Source organism: Lepisma saccharinum, chromosome 13 (assembly GCF_977018435.1).
Source record: "Lepisma saccharinum chromosome 13, izLepSacc3.1, whole genome shotgun sequence".
NCBI classification, from domain to species: Eukaryota; Metazoa; Arthropoda; class Insecta; order Zygentoma; family Lepismatidae; genus Lepisma; species Lepisma saccharinum.
The window spans coordinates 16,093,479-16,117,301 of NC_139241.1; positions in this window are offsets into that span (position 1 = coordinate 16,093,479).

A 23,823-nucleotide genomic window follows, 5' to 3' on the forward strand; every position below is an offset into this window, starting at 1 on the left:
TGGGGGAGCTTGTTTTTGAGTAGCCTGCTTGAGTTGAGAAAAGGTGGCCTTAGGGCCGAATATTTCGTAACTGACCTTGTTCCTTATGGTGGTTATGAGGGTTTCATCAGGGGATTTTATGATAATCCCGTTCCTGCTGAACACTATCTGTTCAATCATGGCTCGTGGCAGATACTTTAAGAGCTGGTTTAGGACTTGTTTTGGATTGGAAAATTTAGGATCGTAATTGGTGAGTAAAAAGTTGTGAATGGGATTGACTTGGTTTTCCTGGTATTGAGTGGAAGTCTTCTGATGGCTAGGTTGTTTGGTTTCTGTTACCACTATCTTAGTTGGGGACCAGGATCGAGATCTATCTGTCACAAGTGATCGTTGAGAGTCTCTTCTCCTACGATCTTTTTCATGGGAACGCTTCTCTTGGGCGCCAGTTCCAGAAGGTGGTTCTGGCATGATGGCAGGTAGTCCTTTATGGTACCCGTAAGGTTTCATGTATGTTGAGCCGTCGGGCTCAAAGCAAAATTATTAGCAGCTAGATCTCAGGAATCTTTGAATTGCTTCTAAACAAGACAGAATTCACACAAGTGCTGCAAACGGGAATTGCGTGCACAGTTTGCCCCAGATATAACTGGGTGGCAAACACAGGTTGCTCCTGTACAAGCACGTGTTGCAAGCGTGGGTTGCAAAACACGGTTTGCTTCAAAATAAGCAGTATTGATACCTCTAAGTCCTGTGCCCTGGAGGATTAGTTACTGGTGACCAGAGCTCCACCGTTGAAAGTTTGGGGTTACAACCTAGTTGTTGCCACCTGAAAAGTGTCGTTCGAGCTAGATATCCCTTCGCAGCAAGGCGTTCAACAATGTACCTCGGAAACACCAAACCACTGTGTAGACTGCAATTACCTCCAGTCGTCCGTTCCAAACGTAATGAAATTACAGTCACAGCGAATGTTCCAAGGGGGTTTTCTCTCGACGCACTGACGTGCTTTCCAGGCCACCAATTTTTCATAGCATATGTTGCAGTTCAATTCACTGCTCATGGGAACGTGTAGGTTCCGTAGGAAATTGCCGTTTTACTTGCCGAAACATAAAACCTCGTTTTGTGTGATTTTCGTTTCTTAAAACGAGAGAATAAGGATATAAATCCGTGCCGATTTGTAATTTGCGCCATGTGCACGGACCAACGTACACAAATGATAAACCGACAGCAAATTCTGCCATCTCTCGGCCACCATTTCAACTAGTGGGGACTTGGCAACAAATTCCATTTCACGTAGAATTTTCAGTTTACCTGTTCTCATATACAAGACGATTTTACTTTCGGGTTTCTCCCACAGGCACGCTTAATAATGTTTCCTAAAGAAACAAAACCGAAGCAAGAAAGAAAATTACCGCAGTTATTTCGGTTGTGACGGATCACTTTCTTGTCATGCGATTCTTGCACGTATATAAGTAGTGATGGAATCTCGAAATTTACTATAGATTGGGCAATAGCCATTAATATAGAACAAGATTGTTCCGTGAAAATTACTTAACGTAATGATTCTCGGCATCAAAGCAAGTTACATTTCGACAATTGTAAATTAAAGAGAAATAAATAAGTAAAAGGAATTTTGTGTTCCAAAATTTCCTATCTTTCGCTAACGACTTCATTTTCACAATGTTACTATCCATACAGGGTTAGCAAAATTTGTGTTCTTTTCTTTGTTTTAACATGCTTTTAATGTTGATTTGTCGAAAAGGATATATTTTTTTTTAAAAAATAAAACTTTTAAAACAAAATGACAAGATGACATTTTTTTAAGAATAATGAATAATAAGATGTCTGTTGAACATCCAAGGATGGATTGTGTTCATATTACAAGCAAACGCTTGACTAACTTCTTAAAATACACATTTATGTTAGTCTTAAATCTCGCCTGTACGCTGTTCGAGAAGCTCCAACTAATCCACAGTTGCCAGGCCCCACTGAGTCCACGTGGTAGAGAAGTTGTATTGGTACTATTACTGGGGCGATAAATGATGAGCCCCTCTCAGGCAGATTTGGTTACACTTAAAACTAGCTCAAGATGTCCATATCAGCTTATTGCTCAAGTGTGTTACTCTGTCTAACCCAAGATTTTTGTAAAAAAGCCCTCGGGAATTTCCCGTGAAATGATGAGCCCCCTCAAATTGATTTGGCTACACTTACAAAAGCTACATGTGTGAGATTGTTGTCCATAAGCTTGTCAATAATATACCCCTCTTGATATTGTTTTGGCAACACTTAAAATTAAGCCAAGATGCTCATAAAACCCTTACCCACCCACACCCACACATATTTTCTTCCGGTCCACTTCCGGTTTTAGTTCACACACACACACACACACACACACATGTTTACTTCTGGTCTACTTCTATTGCATCATGTTGTGCAACAAATTATTACCCAATATTATGCAACAAATTATAAGGCAAGAGCTTTTGCATCATGTTGTGCAACAAATTATTACCCAATATTATGCAACAAATTATAAGGCAAGAGCTTTTGCATTACATATCAGTTAGTATTGTGAGAGTGGTTGAAGAGTACAGATGTGTTGTTGCAGTGCTCCTCATACAGGTCTGATATTTGACACATCTTGCTTGTTTGTTGTAATCCACTCATATTTAGAGTCAGGCTTATATCTGTCCCAGTTTGTTATACAAGATCAATACATGACACATGGTATTAGGTCATTGCCTTTCTATGTATACCACGAGATGCATGTCTGCACAGGCATTTGTGCTAGGGCAGTGCTTCTGTACTTATTCTACCTTTGAGCATGTAGGCTATGAGCTTTACAACATGTCATAGTTTTATTAAGTATAGAGTTTTGATTTGAACCCCAAGAAATCTTATATAATAAACCAACAACAAAGCCAAAAATATTAAGACACTTAGTATACACACTAAGTATACAAAGCACACTGCTGAACCCAACTGATATTTTTATTAAGCATAGAATTTTGATTTGAATCCCAAGAAATTTTATATAATAAACCAACAACAAAAATGCCAAATCAAAAATATTGTAATCAATGCTATAAGAATATATCCAGCCCCAATTGGGCTAAGCACCGGCATAATTTTAATCCAGACAAATGCAGAACTCTCACAAAAATATGCCCAAAATGCCATAGAAAATATAGCATGGAATACTTCACATATAAACATATAGGTACTTGTTATGTACAGCCTTCTACTTCATCACAGCCATCTACATCTTCATCTGGTCTAAAAAGGAAGCTTGAAATACCCAATAATCATAGACCAGCAAAGCAGCTACGCAATGCACCTATCCATAGCAGTTTTGCTGGCCAACTAAGAGATTACAGTTTTGTATCACAGCCAAGATGTGATATTAAGAATTTTTTGAACAGTATAAATTCTGATGTGCAGGCTATTCTAAATGCACAAAATGGCTCTTATAAGCTGTCCCTCAAATTTTTTACACAATATAAGAAATCAAATGGCACAAAATTTACACAGCCCCACATAACAGAAACTGTAGCTATATATTCAAATACAAATTTAGACAAAATAATAAGCAGTTTGATAGAGCAATTGAATATTAAACATTCTGAATTTGCTGCAAAAGAATCAGGATGGAGTTTATGTGGAACTCCACACAAGTTATATATTAATATTTCTGAATTCAGTCCACTACAAGGTTCTACATATCTGCCATTACCTGCCAATATTAAAAACAAAAAAGCCGTGGTTAACATAGAAAATAATGATGAGAAGTGCTTTCTATGGTGTATTTTAGCTGCTTTGTTTCCAGTTTTAAGGAATCCTGAGAGAATAACTTATTATAAAAAGCATGAAAATGATTTTGATGATGCTATGGAGGGCTTAAAATATCCAATGTCAGTTCAGAATATTGATAAATTTGAAAAAAGGCCAGGGATATCAATGGTAAACAATTATTTATTAATGTATATATTTGTTCTACTGGCCGTGGCATTTCTTGATAGCACCTCTCAGAATCAGTATACTTGATGATGATTCTGCTGTTCCGATTGATCTGCTCTTAATTGAAGGGGATGACACATGCCATTACACTCTAATACACAGTCTTGAAGCTTTAGTCAAAAAACAGCAAGGCAAATCCAATACAATATTCAAGTTGTGCAGAAGATGTTTGACTGTATTTGATTGTAGAAAAATGGTGAATGGGGTTCGGGAAGTGAATGCAGAAATTGCTAACAACAAGTTAATTGAGCATCTAAAATACTGTGGGAATCATAAACCTGTTCATATGCTTATGCCTAACCCAAATGAAAATACCAAATTCAAAAAATTTGAGGCCTTGTTGGAACACCCAGCATATATAGTCTGTGATTTTGAATCAAATCTCTAACCCCTTGCATTCTGCGGCCCAGATCCTGATGAATCTTCAATTACATCTTACCAGTTACATGAGCCTTCTAGTTTTTATTATGTTGTACAGGATGGTGTTGTTAGTGAAGAATATTTATACATGGGACCAGATGCCATCAAAGAATTTGCACATAGAATAGAAAATGAGTGCCATAACATAGCATCTAATATCTTTATTTATTTATTTATTTATCTTATTAAAATCAAAACCCATGATGCCTTTAACAGAGGATCAGATTGAAGATTTCAATAATGCAGAAAAATGCCTGGTATGTGATTTTGAATTTTCAGATACAAATATCAAGGTGCATCACCATTCTCATACAGATGGTAAATTCAAAATGACCCTGTGTAATAGCTGTAATATTAAGATCCAGAGACCAAAATTTGTCCCTATATTTTGCCATGGTGCATCTAATTATGATTTTCATCATTTGATCAAATATGAGGGGTTTGACAAGCAGAATTTAAATATTTTAGCAGAAAATGATGAGAAATATATTGCTATTAGCAAGATAATTAAAGTTAATGGTGTTCCCATTCACTTAAGATTTCTTGATTCCTACAGAATTCTGTCTCCTAGCCTGGCTACACTGGCCAGTCAATTATCTGATGATCAATTCAAAATCACATGTGCCATGTTTCCAAATCAGGACCTGAAATTAATTAGGCGGAAGGGCTTACTTATACTTCAGGCATTTAGAAAATCTTCCATGGAAAATTATAAACTGGATCCAATGTATTTCTACAGTGCTCCAGGCCTAGCATGGTCTGCAATGTTTTTAAACACTAAAATGCAGTTGGATCTGATCCAAGATCAAGATATGTATCTGTTTATGGAACAATGTATAAGAGGAGGCATGGTGCAATGTTCTCAGAGATATGCCAGAGCTAACAACAAATATATTCCTGATTATGATCCAGCACTGCCATCAAATTATATACTGTATGTAGATGCCAACAGCCTGTATGGTTATGCTATGATGGATAAACTGCCATATGCAGGGCTTGAGTGGGTTGAAGATTTTAATATTGAAGATCTTAAGGATTTTGATGACAGTAACTATGGCCTGTTCTTAGAGGTTGATCTGACAATTCCTGATAATTTACACAACACATTTTCTGATCTGCCCCCAATTCCTGAGGTTAAGTGTTCACCTGGCTCTAAACAAAAGAAGCTCATGATGGCTCTAGAGCCAAAACAGGATTATGTCATATATTATAAAAACCTCCAGTTCCTGATGAATCATGGTGTTCAAGTGACCAAAGTTGGCAAAGTTTTGAGGTTCAGGCACTCAAGATGGTTGAAGCCATATATTGATACAAACACAGAGCTTCGAACATCTGCAATGAGCCAATTTGATAAGACCCTGTTTAAATTGATGGTAAATTCAGTGTATGGCAAAACCATAGAAAATGTTAGAAAACATAGTGATGTTAAATTAATTACTGACCCCAGCCTGAGCAAAAAATTGATTGCAAAGCCTAATTTCAACTACAGAAGAATTTATGATGAAAATATGGCACTCTTCAACATGAAAAAAACAAAGATTAAGTTTGATAAGCCTATTTATGTAGGGGCTGTGATATTGGAATTGGCCAAATTACACATGCTGGAGCTCTATTATGATGTGCTCAACCCTTTTTATGGTGATTGTGTAAAACTGATGTACATGGACACAGATAGTTTTATTCTTGATATTCAGACAGAAGATGTTTATCAAGATATGTCCCAGCCTGCATTGCTTGAATATCTTGATACCAGTGAACATACAAAGATTCAACCCCACAACAAAACGGTGCCTGGCAAGTTAAAAGATGAGACACTTGGTGATGTTATTGTTGCATTTGCTGGGTTAAGGGCCAAGATGTACAGCTTTGAAACATGTAGTGGTGTTGTTGCAAAAAAAGCCAAGGGCATTGGCAGAGTAACTGTGGACAAAGAGCTCCAATTTGAAGATTACAAAAATTGTCTCAAAACCTAGAGTTTAATAAGAACATCAGAATGCAGGATTCAGAGTGAGGATCACTTGTTGACTACAAATGTTGTAAGAAAAGTGGCTCTGGACCCACATGATGATAAGAGATGCATTTTGTCATGTGGCATACATACTCTACCATGGGGTCATTGTGGTTTGAAAAGTGGGAATCAATGCCCAATTACAGAGCATGATTTGAAATAAATAAACATGCCTATGAACTTATTTGGGTTCAAAAAACAGGCTATTATGGACCTGCCAACACCAGCACCCTCTTCTGATATAATATCTAAACTAAGTGGTTTGTTAATTATTCATCTGAACAGCATACTTACAGATGTTGATGATGAAACAGGTAAAACATTGTACATATTTAACAATAATTTAAATTATTACCAATTACCTGTAGGTGGTCAATTACAATTTACTACAACTCCCGAGGGTAATGTCAAGATTTCAGTAGGGAGAAATATTTATAGAATTAAGCACTCAAACATGATTTCTGGTACTGTATATACCGTCTCTGCCGGTGATTGTTTATATATTGAGGTCCCGGGATATTATGACAAACTTATACCTTTTTTTATAGAATTAAGAATTAGATATTCAATAAAAAATAACCACTAAAATAAAAATGCCTAATGATATATTTGGCCATACAAGACATGAAGATCACAGTGATGAGATTCTGATGCTTGATGTCAGAGTCAAAAAATTAAGAAGTGATTTACAAGCTTTACAAACCACACTCAATGCCAGTCTTCAACTAGAAATTACAAATTAACAATCACAATGCATGGACCCTCTTCTTAAAATTGATTCAGAACTCAAATTGCTGCTTCAAAAATATACTGACTTGGCTACATTAGATAATTTTCAAAGTTTAGAGGAGGCTGTAGCAGCTCTTCAAGCCAAATTTAAGACTCAGGCTACCAACTCTGAGCAATTGAAACAACAATTGGAAGAGCAGATTAATAATGTCCAGGCACAGCTCCAAACAATTGTCAAAAGCATAAAGTCACAAGAAGATTTTGATCTAGTGATTTCCACTCTAAAAGAACAGATTCAATCACTACAGATACCTAATCTGGACCCTCTGAACAATGCCATAGCCGAGGTTAAAGAAAAAATTGAGACACTTGAAAATTTTATGAACAACTTGCCATCTTCTGATGCTTTGAGTGCTATAACTCGTAGTGTTGCCAACATCAAGCTGCAACTTGAAACATATGAAGATTTTGGAAAAATTCAGAGTACCATAACTCATCTTGAAGGCACAATAGCGGCAGTGCAAAGTGATCTGACAAATGTACAAGAATCTCTAGAATCTCGCCTGCCTGGTATTGTACACACCCTTGTCAGTGTCCAGCAACAGATCACAAAACTTGAAAACCTCAACATTGAATCTGAGCTATCTCATTTTCATCACTTGATCGATGATATCCAAACAAAACTTGAAATTTTACAACAATCAACACCTACTCAGGCAGACATAACCCTGCTCCAAGATGCTATGCAAAGTGTGGCTGATGCTTCTGAATTAAATAATGTAAAATTGGCACTTGAATCTTTGCAGAATACTGTATCAAATCTGCCTACATCACAGGAACTTAAAAATATTAAGAAAGCTGTGAATCGCATATTGAAATCAGAAGATATCAAGAATATCCAGACAGAGATCAAACAACTCACTCAGACAGTGGCCACTCTACCAACTAATCAACATATTTATGAACTGCATGCCCTGTTTGAGGATATCAGAAGACAAGTCCATGATCTTACAGCTCAAAATTCAAAAATTGGCAGTTGTTGAAAATTTACAGCAAATTGTAGCCAACATCAAGCAACAGCTAGGAAGCATGGAATCCAACCACGCAAATGCTCTGTCTGTTTTTGCCACCCAGCTTCAAGAAATTGTGCAACAATACAAGAAACTTGTTGTGGACATAAAGATCAAGCCAGGCCATGATGATGTTGTTAGGACTATCAATGAGCACCTTGAATCTGTAACAAGTAGATTGCTTACAGCAGAAAAAGAAATAACTGGCATAATCGAGAATCCTAGACATACAAAAATCCTTGAATTGTACAGTATCCCCAACAAAGAATATGACTCACTATTTACACCAGGTAGCAAAATATATATGCTGTCTCCTGCACAATTTTATTACCAATTTTTCTGTTGGGGCACACTTAGACCAATCAAGATCAAATATTGGCTACAACCACAGGCACACCACTACCCTACCTTATCAATAACAAATGCTGATAACAAACCAAAAATCACCAGTGTAGAGTTAGAGGATTTTACAGACCCCAATACATTAGAAACATCTTATGCTGAAGATGATGGCTCTCTGGAATTTAATATACAAATAGGAGACAAACTGTATTTAGAAAATCCTGTAGTATCAGCTTCTGAACACCCAATAGTTGCAATATTCTTGTTTACATACTATGTCTAGACAAATTATTGTTGATGAATTACACAGACAAGCCAGACATAATTATAAGAGACTGCCAGTGGTTACAAAAGGCATAGATGATTTCTGGCAGTGTGACTTGGTTGAGATGGCAAGTGGACAGCTGAGAAACTTAGACAAGATCAACAAGGGCTACAAGTATCTACTCACTGTCATAGACACATTTTCAAAATTTGCCTGGGCTGTGCCACTCAAACCCAAGACTGGAAAATGTGTTACAGAAGCCTTCAGGACAATCATCAATCAGAGTGGAAGATCACCGCGCTATTTGCAAACAGATAATGGCAAAGAATTCTATAATTCTGTGTTCCAACAATTTATTAAAAGCCAGTCAATACAACATTACTCGAGTTACAGTGATCTCAAGGCCTCTATTGTAGAAAGATTCAACAAAACCCTAATAAATCATATGTATAAACAATATACCCTTCAAGGTAATTATAAATGGCTCACAATCCTACCAGAACTTCTACATAAATATAACAACTCGGTCCATTCCACAATCAACATGAAGCCCTCTGAGGTAACTTCATCTGATGAGCAAAAATTGATCAGCACTGTTTATTATCCTAGATACCAGCCAACAACAAGAAAAGCCAAATACAAGGTAGGTGATCAAGTAAGAATCAGCAAATATAAGCACTTATTCAAAAGAGGCTTTACCAGAAACTGGAGCACTGAATTATTTACAGTGGTTCAAGTTAAACCTGGGACCCTTAACACATATATAATAAAAGACCACCGAGGAGAAATTCTCAAAGGCAGGTTTTATGAAGAAGAACTCAGCAAAACTAAGCAGCCTGACACATATCTCATAGAAAAAATCATCCGAAGAAAAGGCAACAAGATACTTGTCAAATGGCTAGGACTCCCAGAACACAGCTGGATCGAGGCAGACAAAGTGATACTATGAACACCTGGGATGTTATAAAGAGACTGCCAGAGCCTGAACAGCAGATGAAGAGAAATGGCAAGCTGCTGCCTGATAATATTAGATGTCTTATTGTTGGGCCATCGGCTTGTGGTAAAACTACACTAATGATTGATAATTTTTTATTGGCACCCAACTGGTTAGACTGGAAAAACAGGGACTTGTATGTCTTCTCTAAGAGCTTGGAAGAATTAAAATATCAGCAGCTGATGAAGCTATATGATGGACTGGATATAGCCACTTTTGAATCAGATGTTAAGCCACTCCATGACTGTCTTGATAATTCTGTTGTTGTGTTTGATGATATTATACTGGATAATCAAAACAAGGTTAGACATTTTTTTACACAGGGGCGGCACAAAAACATAGATTGCTTCTACCTGGCACAGACTTTTTCTAAAATTCCAAAGCAGCTGATCCGAGACAACAGCAATTTTATATGTGTGTTTCATCAAGATCATACCAACCTCAAACACATACATGATGAATATGTAGGTGGGGACTTGAGCTACAATGATTTTTCCAAGATTTGTAGTAGGTGCTGGAATCAAGACAGTTATGGGTTTGTCACAATTGATATGACAAGAACACCTAATACTGGCAAATACAGAAATAAAATCAACAATTTTCTAGACATTGAAACATATATAAATAACCATGAAAAGGCCAATCATTGATGATCTTAAATTAAGAGATTATCTTGTAAAAAGATTTAAGGGATGGAAATCAGAGAACCGAGGAATCTATGAAAAACACAAGCGCACAGAACAGCCTATTATTGATGCTATTAGTGAATTAGGTAAAAATATCAAAACTGTTACAGAGCAAAATCAAAATTTGATCACAGAGCTTGTACCTGTAGCTGCTAGGAACATATTAGATTATCCAATCACCCCACTTTCTAGTATTCATACACCTAGTCCTGTTGCTCCTCGAAGAACTGAAGCTACTCAGGATCCTATTGAATTGGGTCTTCTTGCTCAAAAATATTTAAGCACACCTAAAGACAACAAAGATGAGGTCTTTGGCTTATATGCTGACACAGAGCGTGATGGTAGCATCATACATAGAATTGGCAATTTCAGAGTAACATTTATGGGAGATGATTTGATTGTATATTCAGAATCTCATCTTGGAGAAAGAGGTGCTTTTGTTAAGTACCCTGGCACACCTGGATTGTGGGAATTATTACAATAATGCCCGTGTTCAAAATTTCAAAGATGTTAATTGCGGACATTTGTGTTTATCTGTTCTTAGATATATGTCTCAAATAAATAAACCATCAATTGAAGATTTTCAAAAGGCCTTGTGGTATCTGAAACATCATGGGAGTATTCCATCTCACCAGCCAAAATTCAATATTGAAACTTAGATTACATGATGACATAGTGTATCCCAAAACAATAGCTCTCAGAGCATTTTATGGCATGTACTTGATCCCTAATATTACACACCACAACAACAAAATTGCAGTTGGGGATCAAAAAATTGTCATCACTCCATTGCAATATAATCTATCCACTCTAAATGCTCAATTACCCAGAGGTATAGTTTTAACTCAAAATTCTGTCACTCACAGAGTAGAGATTGTATCTGCTACAGAAACAGTGGATCTAGGTACAATAGGAGAACTGTTAGGCTTTGAGAACAACACAAAACTTGAACCGGCCATCAAACACACTGCTATTAACATACCTAAATTCTTAGCCATAGAGACTCTGAATATTCACTGTAATGTGGCCGAGGGTATGATCACCAAATCAAATGGCATAGGCACTCACAAACAAACTGGCATCATTGCAACATTCAAACCTAACTCTGAATTTATGGAGCCAATCATCTACACTCCATCCCCAACATTATATTTTCCTGTGTGCCATAATAGAATAGATAACATTGAGTTGATGGTCACTAATGAAAAAGAAGAATTAGTTGATTTTGCTGGAGCCACAACAACTGCAATCATAGAGATTAATATTTAAATAAAAATACATACAAAAAAAATGGAAAATATTGAGAGTTATGAGCTACAATCATTCCCCCCAAACAGGAGGACCTTTGCAAATTTAAATCAACCCAACACAGAGATTGAGGTTGATCTTGATGTAGGGGATGGCTTTATACACCCTCACAGAACAGATCTATACATCAAATTTGATGTTGTAAAGCTCGATGGTACAGATTATCCTGCAAATTCAAATATAAGATTGGTGGACAATTTTGTGCCACATCTGTTCTCTGAAATTGAGATCAGAAAACATGGTGTTGTTATAAACAGAGTAGATTTTCCCGGCATTACCTCCACAGCTTTGGCCACACTAAAATTATCCAAAACCGAGGCTTCTTACTACAAAATAGGTGGATTTGAGGCTGGTGATAAAATTATATCTAAAAGCCACACAGTGCTGTTCCCCATGCGCCTGTTGCCAGGATTCTTCTCAGATTACAAAGATATTATGTGGAAGGGTGGTTTAAGAATCACATTTAGAAGAGCTGCCAATGATGATAATGCTTTGATGAGGTACAGTACATTAAACTCTACAGGGGAAGCTCTGCCTAATACCCTACCTGATGAGGGCAAGTGCCTTATTCAGACTATGGAGCTAAGAATCCCGGTTGTTGAATATGAGGCCAGTTATGCTCTTAAATACAAAGCAGATATAATAAAAAATCCACAGATTCCTTTACAATTTTATACATATCAATGTGTACAGAAGCCCGCCACTGGTACTTATTATGAGTTTGATGCTACAAATTCATTCTCCAGTATACAATATGACATGCTGGATTTTGTGGTGGTACTGTTTCAGACTGGAAGACACAATAATCAGGAAAAAAATTCAAGTAAATTTGATAACTGCAACATCAAGAACATATATCTTAAAAATGGCAGAAATGAGATATTCCCTAGAGAAATTTATAATTTAAACATGTCCAAGGATGATTTCCTTAAATTATATGAAGCATTTACAGCATACAAAAGGGTCACTACAGGCAATACTGACATGTATTACACACCAGATGAATTCAAAGCACAGAGACCCTTCAAAAAGGAAACAAGTTGTGGTTAATGACAGGACAAACATTAAAATTATCTGTGAATTCCACGAAACACTCCCCGATGACACCATATGTAGTGTTATTCTTATAGGTGAAAAATCATATGTTTATGATGTAAGAATTGAGAGAGTCACAGAGCAATTCTAGAAGATTTCTGCACAATGCATTGTCTTAGTACTAGATATGCAAGTTGGGCCTGGTGTCCAATTGAACTTAAACCAGAAGTGGACCGGAAGTAAATATGTATAGGTGTGGGTGGGTATGGGTGTGTGTGTGTGTTAATATGTTTGGCCTAGTTTTAGGTGTAGCCAAAAAAATATCAAGAGGGGCATATTTTTGACTGGATTATGGACAACAATCTCACAGAAGTGCCTCTTATAAGTGTAGGCAAATCAATCTGAGGGGGGTCATACTTTCACGGGAAATTCCCGAGGGCATTTTTACAAAAATCTTGGATTAGACAGAGTTCCACACTTGAGCAAAAAGCTCATATAGGCATGTTGAGCAAGTTTTAAGTGTAGCCAAATCTGCCTGAGGGGGGTTCATACTTTCTCGTCCTGGTTATATTGTATTTTATACTACTGTTATTTATATATATATATATGTTCCGAGATTTTTTTTTGTTTCGTGTAATTTTTTTTTCAAGGGATGTTATTTTATATATACTCCGCGCAGCCGTTACACAAATTCTATTACGTGCTTTGTTTTCTTACCAAGAAGTTCCTTTGTCCCCTTGTACACGATTTGAGTTTTGTTCTCGATTAAAATAGCTAGCTTCTCGTCGGATAACATGTTAGCGTATCGATCTGGTAAAAATAGACTGTATTGTCCGTTGAGCAACAGACGCACCTTGGGACCATACTGGGTAGAAACGATTGAACCGGAAGATATCGTGTAAGGTTTGCCGACTTCCAATTCCTGAATTTTTACATACTCGACTGACAAATTTAGCATTTGTTTTAATGCTTGGAGGTCACTCATTTTTTTTCACTCATATCGAAGAGAGAAATTTCAGGGTGTTAGAGAATTTTTTTTTCACAATGTGTGTTATTTATATATACCGAAGATTATTTTTTTTCACGATGTGTGTTATTTATATATCAAGTTTTGACACGTATATATATTATTATTTTTTTTTTAACAGAGGAAGAAAGTTCGTGCTTCGGAAAACGCGATGATGTGCGTGATGATTTCTTCGGTCTCCTGTTTAGACTTGCGCCAATCATCCGTGTATCGTCTTCTCCCCTGCCTCGTCTCGTGCAATTCATCCAACCTATCGTTTAATTTTTCCCCTGCAGCCGAAAGAAGAGTGTCGAGATCACAGCACATCATGCCACTGATCTTCCGAAGATGATCCTTGACAGACATTTCACAAGGGATATGAAATTCCGGCGTCGTTCTTGCTATGATCAAAAGTTTATTAACATCTCCGTTTACTGCGTGTTTGAATATTTTACATAGTAGCTCGGGCGGCAAATCAGTTATACGAGACGTTTTTTTTTTTTTTACTGTATGTTATTTATATACCCCACCCAAATTTTTGTTTCGTGTTCATGGCTATGGTGGTGCCCAGTGCTGCAACTCTTTCTCCCAACGAAGCGTCTCTGCTGACGAATCTTTCGAAAGCGGCATGCTCCAACTTTCTGTCTGCTTCGTGACGTGCATCCAGATCCGTGCGAGTGTTGTTGTAGGCGATGTCGTGATCTTTGCATGCAGCGTCCAACGGATTCACACCCTTGTCTCCTCTCTCCAATCTTTTCTCGAGTTTGGTACCCGGTCCGCAGTACTGGTAGCCAGGTAAATGCATCTCGAAAGATAACTTGATGATGATGTCGTTCACGAGTCCCTTTCCTTCGGCCACGTTCCAGAATCTCGGAGGCAGCGTGTTGATAATTTTAATGAGGTAACCTATGCCCTTGTCGTCGTTCACGATGAAGTTGGAAAGTTTCGTGCTGATCATATCCACGATGACAACCTTCTCGTTGTAGAAATTACGATTGCCTGCATTCTCTTCGCCGGCTATCACCAACAATCGGTCCACGAGCTTCCTCACGTCGTCCACCCAAACGAATTCTTTGGGTAACGTGTTGTAGCGTTTGACGCCGCTGCCTGTTTTGAAATGGTTCCAAATCGGTTTGATGAGATTCCTGTACTTCTCACCGCTGCTCGATTTCACCCTATTCTTCGTTGTTTTGGTACAAGGCATCCGTCTTGATCAAAATTTCCTTGTAACTCTGGTAATCTTCCTCGGTGCAATCTTTCGGCTGCTTTTTGGCAACGAGTTCCCACAGTCCCACCGTACCCGGATACCTGGTCCAACTATCCTTCTCGCCTAAATTGACTTTAATGTCGTTGCCTTCGAAGATCACCTTCGATTTCCCAATCTTCCAAACCACACCGCAGTAGTGTTCACTTATCGTTTCTAAGCCGCACTTTGTAGGTATCCTCTTTTTTTTTATCAATTGAATATCACTTTTTGACATATTTTGACAATTTTTTGTCAACATTTTAGCGTTTAGCGATGTTTTATTACAATTTTCAATGCACCACTTTTTTTCCCACCTCGCACTTGGTAGGTATATCACGATCTTACGTGATATAACTTAACCTATCTTTTTTATTCGTGCTAAACTACACGAGAGCCTCTACAGTAGATAGTAAATGTATCTTTGACTGCAACCCTGATTTCTTGACCCCACGACCACCAAAACCTCAAAAACACACTTTCTCTCCACGTTCCGCGCCTCATTTATTGCGCTGACGATGTTTCACAGCGTAGAAAAGCAGTGATGAGTGAAATGCACTCTCTCATCCTCTCATCCTTGAAGGATGAATGAACCTTATCGTAATTTTCCAAGTCCGGGACGAATGTTTATATATCGTGACCTTTGTAAACCTCTCGGGAACGATGTGCCACACGCGCGTGCGTGCCTCTTATTATTTCCGTATTGTGACGCAAACAAACAAATAATAATTGTTGTTTTTTAGGATTCCTTAGGTTGTATGCTTCGTTCTGGCGCAGTCCTTTGACCTACTTTATATTTTACGACGTTTTACGGACTAAACTAACCTACAATGAGAGAAAAGTGGACAGAAGCAGCTCTGACATAATTTTTTTTTAGCTATTTCTTTTTACCTCCTGCAAATTTTGCTCTTATGCTAACTCGTCCTTTGACCTACACTTTTGAAATAACTTAAGACATTTTCCTGTAAGGCTGCTGTCTCCTCTCACTGTAAGGTTCCTCAGTGTAGTCTACCACGACCTTGCTCTCAGCGTAATCTGCCACGATGTTGTTTTTTTTTGTTTTTTTTACACTCATGTGTGATCTTCTACAATGTGTGCCCTCCCCCTGCTACGACCTAAACGGGTCACCTCTCTCCAACGATGTTTTTGGGCCCCCTCTCCTCCTGCTACGATGTTTTTCTCATGGTGCAAAAAAAAATTAAAAAAAATGATATTGTAGCGACTGTGCCGCGTGAATGGCACATGTTCAGTGAACAAATAGGAGAGTGGGGGAGAGTACAAGCAAGCGCCCCCTCAAGTTTTTTTTTTAAGAACATGATGACCTATGTTTATTTTGATATGGGTGGACAGAGGACACCGAGACGATGCTAACGCAAGAAATCCCAGCTCTCTATGATCATCCTTTCGAAAGTTACGAGCGATGAAAAAAATATTTTGGCAATTGGCCCACCCTTGACCCAGGACCTCTAAAAACTTTGTACACGTACTCTGCATCACCAATGTCGACAAAAGGGCCAACGGGGAGGATTTTTGCACTATCTCTCTCTCTCACTGTTTTTCGAGACATTAGCAATTTAACGCTGGACTTGGAAAATTTTTCAACAGATGGGGGTCAAATTTGGTTCCATGACAACCTATGTTTTTATTTTTGTTAGAAGATCAAAAAGGACACCGAGACTCGACCGACGCACTAAACCCGACCTCTCTACGACTATTCGTTCAAAAGTTACGAGTGATCAAAGTTTTTGGAGGAGGGTGGGCTTACTTCTTACCCCTTGACCCCAGGACCACCAAAACTTGGTACACGTATTCTACACCTCCAAAGTCGACAGTGGGGTAGCTTCGCTACCGGGATGGGGTGTTTTTCGATATATTTTTTCGATAACTCTTACCATTTTCGAGATATTTGCAATTTAAGATTTTTTTTAACGCTGTGGACTTGGAAAATTTTCGATTGACAGTGGCGAGGCAGTGACAGTATGGGAGGACAGAGGACACCGAGACTCGACCGACACACTAAACCCGACCTCTCTACGCGTACGCTACTTCACCAAAAAAAATCTCCCCTTGTCGATAAGTCGTCACGTTGTAATCAAAGGGTCCCGGGTTCGATACCTACTGGATTCCGATTCTACTTTAAACTGTACGCCCAGTCCCCCGATTAACCTATCTGTGCATAGAGTAAACTTAAAAAGTCGGTCAATCATTGTCGCGATTAAGGATTAAAAAAAAAGAGGGGTGGGTGAAGTCAGATTCAAAGAGAATGCCACTTTGATTCAATAGCTCCTTCTAGTTCGCTGCACTTTTTGACTGCACTCACGCGTCTAGTTGGTTACACGGTGCAACCTACCTCGTTGATTTTGGGTGTCACGTAGTGTATTTGGTGTCTGCACCACGTCCTGGAGAGGTGTAATATGTGGTGTGGTGTATGACCACGTGGTGAGTGGTTAACTAATCAAATGAACGTTTAAAGCAGCAGACAGGCATTTGTTGAATCTTCTGAACTTGAACACCGCTATTCGTCTACTTGGTTGAACGTTATTTCCTTTCACCAGCCTGACACCGGGATACACCTGCACTGCATCTAGTGTCAAAGAAGTGCAGCGTACTAGACGAGGATATTAAATTGCTCTGTTGTAAATGAGATGCATGATGTTCTCTCGTAAGTTGTTAATATGAATTGATGTTACTGTGAAGAAACTGAAGGCAGAATAACGCCAACGCTATCTGGACTCGCTTAGTTAATTCAAGATAGTCGCGACAAACGTAAACGGGCTGTGCAGGACTTGGAATTTTTTTTCGATTGATGAAAATTTGGTTCTATGATGACCTATACTAAATTTTTGGTATGGGAGGACAGAGGATACCGAGACTCGACCAACACACTAAACCCCAGACCTCTCTACGGCTACATGTTCGGACGTTACGAGTGATTAAAAGTTTTGGGAGGGTGTGTGCAAACATCCCTTACCCTTGAACTCAGGACCACCAAACTTTGGCATACATACGCTACATCCCCAAAATCGACAAGGGGTGGTGTTTGGGGAGATTTTTCGATTTATGTTCGCGCAATCTCTCACCGTTTTCGAGTTATTTGCAATTTTTAACGCTGGACTTGGAAAATTTTCGACAGAGGGGGGGGGGGGTTCAACCATGATAACCTATGTTTATTTTGTTAGGAGCCAATGCTAACGCATGTCTCTACGATGATCCTATCGAAAAAAAATTGACAATTGGCCCACCCTTGACCTCCAAATTTCGTACACGTACTCTACATCACCAAAATCGACAAGAGGGTCGACCCTATCTTCTGCACAACTCTGACGTGTACGTCCTGTTTTGCGAAGAGTCGACAACCTTCCACAGCTGTTTGTATTATATTACATCAGATATTATATTGCATGAGTGAGTTGGCTGTGTGTATAAAGACTAGTTTCAGACATGGACGCGAATATAACGCCATGATAATTAGCTGCTGTCCAAAGTTATTGCATAACTTAAAATATTTATATATAAAAAAGGATAATTATTGCACTGTGCTTTCTAGCGAAGGTATTATTGTAAACGATATTGTTTGTAATGTGGAAAGTTAGAAGCTCAGTCCCCGGCCTATCAATGATAAAAAATTTCATCACGGACAGCAACCAAAAAGGGCGTGCACGTCAGAAAAGCATTGTCATATGGACTGAAACGTTTCAACGTTTATACAGAAAGGTTGAAACGTATTGTCACGAATAGTCGAACATGTCGCGAAAGGCAAAATAAAAAAAAATAACTCCCAAATTCAAAATCGACCAAACAAGAGATAGTGAAAAGAACAAACAAACATGGAACCTTACAACATCCATTGAATAATCGACATTTTGCTGAAATGTCTCCGGCGTTCGCTGGATGATCATGAAAAATTACATTTCTAAAATTGCAGGGAGAAGAAATGATAATCTAGAAGTCTCGATTGTGATAACAGGAGAGATGGACGCGACGAGAAGACGAAGAAGAAGAACATAAGGAGGAGATTAATCGATGCGGACAAGATCAACGATGATCTAATCAATAACATTACAGCATTAAGTGCCATGCATTCTTTCTTCGTTCGTAATAAAATTAACAAGTTATAAAAAGGATAGCAATCCAACTTGTCATTTGACCTCCTTAGTGAAGCATGTTATAAAAAATATATATATATTGAAAGTTTCCAGTTCGTTTCATTTCGCGATTCATCCTCATAGCCGCGATAAACTTAGGAGGCACAGGCTTGTATACATTCCATCTTTCGTTCGGAGGGACAAGGTAAACCGAGCACCTAACCAACCATTCAATGATAATAATATTCATGAATTTTTGTTTGAATTGAGAAAGTAAAAAAAATGATCACCTCCTTTAAATATCAGATCTACTCTAAAGCATTCATTCGCTGTTCATATTTTCCGTCCTTGAATTCGAATGTGTGTTTTGTCTAACAATTGATTAAATTAAGTACCGAACATTATCGAAAAGCAATTCAGAAAACATTATACTGAAATATTAACATTATAATAAGTGTCCTTCCATAGCCGTTTCAGTCTTCAAACTGCTTCCAACACTGCTTCTGCATACTTTTCAATAAAATCAATTTACCGTACGCCCTGGGCCTTTGCAGATTAACGAAAATCGTCTAAAGTTTGAAGTTGTGACCCTTCTCTATACCGTTGCAAGCTTTTTTGTGGTTATTCAAAGTACCTCATTTTCGCATATTCAAATACACACCAGTAAAGGGAGTTCATGTCTCATTAGTGATTTTAAATTTGTATTTTTGGGACCATGCACACACTTCCTAACATTGTTGCCTTGTAGTCGATGAGTTGTGCGGGTACAGATGTGAAGTAGTTAATAAGACCCCACACAGACAAGTCCCCCACCATTTCTTTCCGACATAGTTGTTGTTTTGTTACTAGAAAATTGTTATGATTACAGTACATCTGTATTAGTATAGAATAACATGGTGCCATTTTCTGTTTCTGTTGCCAGCAGAAGCAAATCTACAGGTCACAGGTTCGAGAAACAAGACATTTTTTAAAAATTCTCCTGCGCATAATATGGACCACCTATAGCGATGATATAATATAGATCGTATTAACAAATATACTTCAAAGTTATGTAATAAGATTTTGGTTTAGTATTTAATCACAGCAGCAAAACAACCTGTCCATTCGCTTCACAACAGAAGTTAAGTGCATTTTGCATACATGAAGAAGCAGAAATTTACGCCCCGAGGTGTGCTGTTGGAAGACTATACAATAAGACACGGCAGTAGTTATGTACCCCCGTTGAAGTCGATAAATCAATTGATTGGAAAAGATCGATCAAAGATCAATTGATGACGCAGCAGTTTTTTTTTCCGTCATAAAAGGGGCGGGGCTTATTTTGTAAGGATGATTTTGATTGGTTGTGACGTCATAAATGGGCGGGGCTTATTTTGTAAGGAGTGTTTTGATTGGTTGGAGGAGGGAATTCGGGTTTTTCCCGCGGTAGTTTCCGGTGTCTGAAAACAGATGGCGTTGATGAGTCAGAAAGTCTGGGTTGGGGAGGAGGAAAAGTATGCGACACGGTTGGTTTTCTCGTAATTGGAGTACGTGTTTCCGGTGTCTGAAAACAGATCTCGTTGATGAGTCAGAAAGTCTGGGTTGGGGAGGAGGAAAAGTATGCGACGCGGTTGGTTTTCTCGTAATTGGAGTACGTGTTTCCGGTGTCTGAAAACAGATGGCGTTGATGAGTCAGAAAGTCTGGGTTGGGAGGAGGAAATGTAGGCGACGCGGTGACGGTTGGTTTTCTGGTAATTGGAGTACGTGTTTCCGGTGTCTGAAAACAGATGGCGTTGATGAGTCAGAAAGTCTGGGTTGGGGAGGAGGAAAAGTATGCGACGCGGTTGGTTTTCTCGTAATTGGAGTACGTGTGTCCGGTGTCTGAAAACAGATGGCGTTGATGAGTCAGAAAGTCTGGGTTGGGGAGGAGGAAAAGTATGCGACGCGGTTGGTTTTCTGGTAATTGGAGTACGTGTTTCCGGTGTCTGAAAACAGATGGCGTTGATGAGTCAGAAAGTCTGGGTTGGGGAGGAGGAAAAGTATGCGACGCGGTTGGTTTTCTCGTAATTGGAGTACGTGTTTCCGGTGTCTGAAAACAGATGGCGTTGATGAGTCAGAAAGTCTGGGTTGGGGAGGAGGAAAAGTATGCGACGCGGTTGGTTTTCTCGTAATTGGAGTACGTGTTTCCGGTGTCTGAAAACAGATGGCGTTGATGAGTCAGAAAGTCTGGGTTGGGAGGAGGAAATGTAGGCGACGCGGTGACGGTTGGTTTTCTGGTAATTGGAGTACGTGTTTCCGGTGTCTGAAAACAGATGGCGTTGATGAGTCAGAAATTCTGGGAATTTGAGTGTTTCCGTTGTTTGAAGAGAGATGGCGTTCATGAGTCATTGTTGGGAGGAGGTGTTTTTCTCGGGCGGCCGTTGATGAGTTTGAAATTCCAGGAATTGGGTGTGGTCTGAAACATGCCCGAACATGTTTTAGATTGATGAGTCATTCTGGGAGATGTTTTTCTCGGGCGGCCGTTGATGAATTTGAGTGATGGAGAAACGGCAAAAAGAGAAAAAGGAGAGAGCGCGTCTAGATGTAAAGAAAATAAATAGAGTAAAAAAAGTACGTTTCACGGAGGGGGTGACTGTGCATAGTGTACCAGGCCAGGAAGAAGATAGGAGAGGCACGTGGGCGTTGGATGCTCTGCGCAAAACAATGCGCGCCGAATATAATTCGAAAATACGTCACGGAGACAGTACTATATAAAAAAGAAAAATTGTGTACGTACCGCAGAACTGTTGATCGAAACCTACCGACCGGAGATCATAACCGAGACTGGCACATCTGTTGCGAGAGTGAAGAAAATTGAAAACGTAAGATACAAATATTTAGTTTTAATGTTCAACCTAGAAGAATGCAAACCGCTGGTCAAAGACTATCATCACCTTCACACAGTGAGAATCGTAAACATAAATACATATTTCTTTTGAAGCAGACAGCTGGAAAGGTGTGAAAATAAAAACGGTACCTGTGTCATCAACAGTTTAATGCAGAAGAGGATGACGTTTAACAGTGATCGATGGTGGGGGGGTCGGCTCCCGGTCCTCTTCTGCTGGGGGTGGGAGAGGGGGCGTATAGCGTCCATCCTCCTCTTCTTCAACCACATCGGTGACGTCGTCCTCTTCTTCCTGCTCTGACAAAACAGGAGAAACAGTAGGAGAAATAGAAGGAGAAACGTTAGGCACCAGTTGGCGCTGACGATTGGCTCTAGCGTCATTTCGGTTACGCATTCTGAAAAACAAAATATAAGAATTAAAATATATTCCGTTCCATGTAGATATCGGCTAGAAAGAAAAGTTATCAGATGTGTAGCATATATAATCGGAAAAACAGCATGCTAGAATAGACGATGTTATCAGAAATAAACTGAAAAAATAATTACCTGGCTCTATACCGACGGAGATTGACGTGGAGCCTTTCCCTGTTCTGGGTACGTCGATCCCGGAAAATAGCGGAGGCACGCTGTTGGGCCTCCTCAATTCTATTTTCTTCCTCCAGGTACCGCTCAATGTACCTCGTAGCCTCTGCGAAATGCGCAGCGCCTTCAGTGCCTGCCTGATGTTGATAATATGCATTTCGCAGAGCCTCCCCGTGATGGATTATGTGTTCCTGAAAATATGTGTGAATTAATATATGAAAGTGATTAATTTGTGTAAAACATAATTAACATATTTTCTGTCTAATTTCAGATGTCGACACTCCCCCTTGGATTCAGTTTGGTGTACGGCGATGTCAAGGAGACGACAGCAAGTCCGACAGAACGAAGGAACTTATGGAGCAAAACACATGCAAGACAGGTTGAAAAACACATCGGCAATTATGTGAATTTCTGTGAAGAAAATGGACTGGCGGAAGAGTTATTGGCAAAATTAGAAGAGACATGTAAAGATATCGAGGTATCGGTGGACTGTTTGGTCAAAATATTTACTTACATTGTTGTCAAGAAACGAGATGCGTCAGTGTTTGGCGATTTTGTAGAGAATATACAAAGAGCGCAATATGTACCTTCCCATCTATCTTTAAGAATATGTTTCGAATTGATGGAGGTGTTTAAAGGTGTGAGAAATGAGAAGGGTGAAAATAAGAAGACAGGGGAAACAGGGGAAAATGAACGAGTGATGGAGATGTTGAAAAAAAGAAAACTGAACGAGTAACAAACACATACTAATACACTAACATCTACCAGTAGTGTAACAAAATATGTAAAAATATCTAATAATCTGTAGTACGAGTTGAAATAAAAAGTTTGTATATGTAGAAAACTTGTAATTTTCTGTAGAAGTTCAATGTGTTAATAAAAGGTTTTGTACAGAACAATATTGTTTTTGTATATAAATAGTATTATATTAGAATACCTAAGACAGGATAAAAACCCCAAAAGTTTAATGAAAAAAGTACCACGAATCCTGAAATTAACTATGTTTTGATAAAAGAGGTACCGGATTCGAAACCCTCCAGACATGGTTCGAATCCTGGAATTGCCAATGTTTGCATAAAGAAAACCCGGATTCGAATCCCACTCAGGTATGGTTGCGAATGTCGACGGAGACCCTGGATTCGAATCCTGCAATTAACTAAGGTTCCCTAAAAACATGTTTGATTCTGCTCAGGTATGGTT